Genomic DNA, 5225 nt, shown 5'->3' with positions numbered 1-5225 from the left:
GTGTACCACTGTACTAGCAGTCGCTATCAAGCACACGGATTTGAACAAAAATCCGGTTTGGTCCGTTAAAAATAAAGGCACGTATTTCAAAATAAACTACTCATTACGTCTGCGCTTACATAGAATGTACATGTATGCAAATGTATACATGTAAATCCATGGCGCATAACGTGAGTGATTCATTCTCATGAATTGATTGATTGATTGATTGATATATTTGTATTTCAAATATGCATAAAAACAAGAGCAAACCTGATCCAATACAGTGCTATAGCCTTAACAGACATTATAACAAAATGAAAACAATGGAAAAGAAAAAACAAAAACAAATGAGCATTGGACTTTCTTTTTCTTTTTTTCTTTTTTTACATATTTGAAAAGGAGTGAGAAGAAGTTTACACTTATTTAATCCCACCCCTTTTCTTTAAATCATAAATTACTCTGAGTTAGAACTACCTGTTCACTCAATGTACAAACTTAATGAACTTGTATATACATAAATTATAGATATATACATACATATGCACACTACACACATACATAGCCACACCATTACCACTAGTGATCATGGAAATGGTATCATGCCACCACAGCAACACCACTGCCTCAATGGGCAGCCCCACACTCTTCTGTAACATAAACAAGCCAATATCAAAGCCCTTCTTCATCTCTGTACCTCTGGAATACCATGTACCTATACTTCTTTTTAAACTGGTTTATGTTTGGACATTGCTTTAACTCCACATTCAAGCCATTCCATAATTTCACTCCACAAATTGAAATACAAAAACTTTTAATGGTCGTTCTATAACTAAGCATTTTGAAATTTAAATTCCCCCTTAAATTATAACCGCCCTCTCGTATGCTGAACAATTTTTGAATGCTTCCCGGGAGTTTATTTATTTTGGCTTTATACATTATTTGTGCAGTTTGATACAAAATAATATCATTACATTTTAATATTTTTGACTGTAAGAATAGTGAGTGAGTATGGTCCAGATATCCAACCTTGTTGATGATGCGTACAGCTCTTTTCTGAAGTGTAGTTATTGAATTTAATGAGTTTTTATAATTATTCCCCCAGACTTCCACACAGTAGGTTAAGTATGGTAAAACTAATGAACAGTAAAGAATGTGGAGTGATTTGTGATCCAGAACCTGCTTTGCTTTATTTATTACTGAGATGCTTCTTGACAGCTTAGATTGTACATGTTTTACATGTGATTTCCAGTTAATTTGATCGTCAATTGTAACTCCAAGGAATTTTATTTCAAAAACCCTTTCAATATCCACCCCATCTATTTGTATCTGCACCTTTGTTTCATGTGTCCTCTTTCCAAACAGCATTAACTTAGTCTTAGTCAGGTTTAATGACAATTTATTGTAGTCAAACCAAGTTTTTAGTTTACTCATTTCTTCCATAATGACTTCTTGCAATTGATTTAAGTCATCCCCTGAACAAAAAATATCAGTGTCATCAGCAAATAACACTAATTTCAATAATGTAGACACTTTACATATATCATTGATATATAGGATGAACAGTTTTGGCCCCAACACTGACCCCTGGGGGACACCACAAACAATATCCAAACACGATGAACAGCAATCCCCCAACTTCACAAACTGTTGTCTCTTATTTAAGTAACTTTTAAGCCAATCTAGTACAACTCCCCTAATTCCATACTTTTCCATTTTATTGATTAATATATCGTGGTTAATTGTGTCAAATGCTTTTTTTAGATCAATAAATATTCCCATTGCATATTGTTTCTTTTCTATGGCATTTGTGATTTCCTTTATTGTTCCAACTATTGCCATTGATGTAGATCTGTTTGATCTAAACCCATATTGACAGTCAGAGAGTAACTTATGTTTTTCTATAAATGCATCTAACCTGTTATTAAATAGTTTTTCTTATATTTTAGAGAATTGTGGAAGTAAAGAGACGGGTCTATAGTTTGTGAAGTGGTGCTTGCTCCCAGTTTTAAACAGAGGTATAACTTTAGCTATTTTCATTTCATTTGGAAATGCGCCGGTTTGAAATGACAAATTACAGATATATGTTAATGGTTTTGATATCCCTGTAATGACCTTTTTTACCAATGCCATACTAATGTCATTGGAGTCAGTCAATTCGTTTGAGTACAAAACATGCATCAAATAAAAATTCCAAGTTTTATTAAAAAAAAAGAAAAGTGTAAAAATAATTTCATGGACAGAAAAATAAAACGTTTAAAAAAAAAAAAAGTCTAATAAAATTTTGCTTTGGACCTAAATTTAGCCTCACACGGTTATAAATGATAGTTCACCATCAAAAAATGTGTAGAATTAATATAAAACAATAGTGTGAATGTGAGTGTGAATGTTGTCTATCTGTGTTGGCCCTGCGATCAGGTGGCAACTTGTCCAGGGTGTACGCCGCCTTCCGCCCGAATGCAGCTGAGATAGTGTGAGTGTGAATGTTGTCTATCTGTGTTGGCCCTGCGATCAGGTGGCGACTTGTCCAGGGTGTACCCCGCCTTCCGCCCGAATGCAGCTGAGATAGGCTCCAGCACCCCCCGCAACCCCAAAAGGGACAAGCGGTAGAAAATGGATGGAGGGATGGACAATTGTGTCATGTTGGTGCAATTTAAATACAATCCATCATATATACAAACTTAAATCCATCCATCCATCCATTTTGTACCGCTTATTCCCTTCGGGGTCACGGGGGGGCCCTGGAGCCTATCTCAGCTACAATCGGGCAGAAGGCGGGGTACACTCTGGACAAGTCGCCACCTCATCGCAATTGTTGTTTTCTAAACCGTTGTATGGATACAACAAAACTATAAGGGTATACATTTTTGATCATATACAAAAACATTGTTATTGATGTATACTTAGTTATAGAGACTTAGCCTTCCTTTTATTGTCATTCAAATTTGAACTTTACAGTACAGATAACAAAATTTTGTTGCATTAGCTCGTTGTAGTGCAGGATAAAAGAGCAATAAGGTGCAGATATAAATAAATAGATTACTGTACATATAAATATATTGCACTTTTTCATATGCATATTGCACATTTATGGATGTATGCAGGGACGTGCACATGATTATAGAGGGGCAGGGGCTCAAAGTCAGAAAAGGGCAGGGAATTTTTTTTTGGTCCTTTGCACAATATGGAAATTAATGTAAAATTAAATTTGCTAATAGGAAGCTAACTACTTAGCTGTGTGTCCTTTGTAGGTAAAAGTGATTGCCATTTCTTTTGTGTCAACAAATTATTGTCATAATGAGTTAATTCACATTATCATAGGCTTGGAAGACATGAAAAGCAACAAAACACTGGTTTATTATTAGGCTATTTATTGTTAAAGATAAACACTTTAATATTGAACGTTGAACAGTGCAACATGAACTTTGAAAAAAAATACAAAAATAAATACTCAAATGGAAAAAACTTCAATGAGAAAATCTGTCCTTTTTCCCTTAACTTGATGAAAACACCATCAAGTTGTAACTTATGGTCTTTCTCACTTAATGCTCAGACTAAACAACTGAAACGCAATACAGGGCCAAAAATATGGACCAGGAGCCAGTAGAGGGCTGTAGGATGGAGGCCACCCATACCCAAATATGCTCCTCAATGTAAATTCAGGGCTTCCATGATGCTAGTACTTGGTTTTAGCCATGCATTAAGAGGTCTGCTACCCTTAGCTGCTTCCTGGCGCTCCTTCTCCTTCCTTTTCTGTATCCTTTCTTTTTTTGGCATTGTGCTGCAGGCATAATCAACATGAATCAAGTTTGAATACAGATGGTAATATTCCTAACAGATAACCTACATCTTGTATCCCCAGAATGCTGAAATTATTATTATTAATAATAATAATAATAATTATTATTATTATTATCATTATCATTCTTCTTATTATTATTATTGTTATCATTATCATTATTATTATTTTGTTAACCCACACAGTAATAGCAAAGTCACAATAAACTTTATATCTAAATCTCTACTGTGAGAGAAATGTGATGCGCCGTGCATTTTATTTTGAAAATTAACCTGGTGTTTTATTTTGTATTTTGTACACTACTTCCTGTCCCGCACGATCCGCTCTGCTCTGTGCGGAATTGATGTGCCGTGCTCAATTGATGCGCCGTGCTCCGACGTCCGGCAAAAACAGAAACTGACACATTGAATAATAGAATAATACAGCGTTTTTCTGAAATATTACCCATATTAGATGCTGAATAAGTGGACGGCGACTAGACCATAACTCACAGGTTCAAGTTGCTCCACTGTCACGTGACGTCTCCTCAGGGGCGCAGTTGGCTCTCTCTCCTCTCACTTACTCTCTCTCTCTCTCTGGCGGAAGCGGCAGGCTCAAACAACCCGGTATTACAAGAAAACGTGGAGTTTTTGTACCGCTGTTTTTTTTACATCCCTGACAGGAATTTATTAATGTTATTTAAAGAAAAAAAAAGAAAAAACCACACACACAGGCAGAGGGCACTTTTTAAGACGAGGCAAAAAAGGGCAGGGGCTCAAGCACCCATAGGGCCCTATATGTGTGCACGTGCCTGGATGTATGTTATATTGTCTTTATATTCTAGCGAGTTAATCCGTTTTTTGGGGGGGAATTGAGGGAATTATTTTGATGCGTTCAAGAGTCTTATGGCTTGAGGAAAGAAGCTGTTACAGAACCTGGAGGTTCTGCTACGGAGGCTGCGGAACCTCTTTCTAGAGTCCAGCAGTGAAAACAGTCCATGGTGGGGGTGGGAGGAGTCTGCGGATTTTCTGAGCCCTGGTCAGGCACCATCTTTTTGCGATTTCCTGGATAGGAGGAAGAGGAGTCCTGGTGATCTTTTCCGCCGTCCTCACAACTCTCTGCAGAGACTTCCAGTCTGAGGCACTAGTTATGTAATAAAGGGTTCTGGTCGTCCTGTTCCTGTCTTGGTCGCTCACGCTGCTGAGGCTTGACAGAGATCAGCGGCCACCCAGGGACAGCTGTGCTTATCTTGTGCTTGGTGGTGGACCTTGGCTTGGACTTGGGCTGGGTTTTATTTTTTTAAAGATTCTGTCAACACTGCGATTAGCGTCAGCAAGTACCTTCCTTTGGGTTAAGAATTGACCTGTTTTCAGAAAAATCTTTTAGATCCACCTTCCTGTAACAGATGTGTAAAATCCTATACAGTGCACAATATTTTACATTATTAGCGCAACAGGTTATTATGGCC

This window comes from Nerophis lumbriciformis, linkage group LG05 (genome assembly GCF_033978685.3).
Source record: "Nerophis lumbriciformis linkage group LG05, RoL_Nlum_v2.1, whole genome shotgun sequence".
NCBI lineage: Eukaryota > Metazoa > Chordata > Actinopteri > Syngnathiformes > Syngnathidae > Nerophis > Nerophis lumbriciformis.
This window is presented reverse-complemented; position numbering follows the sequence as displayed.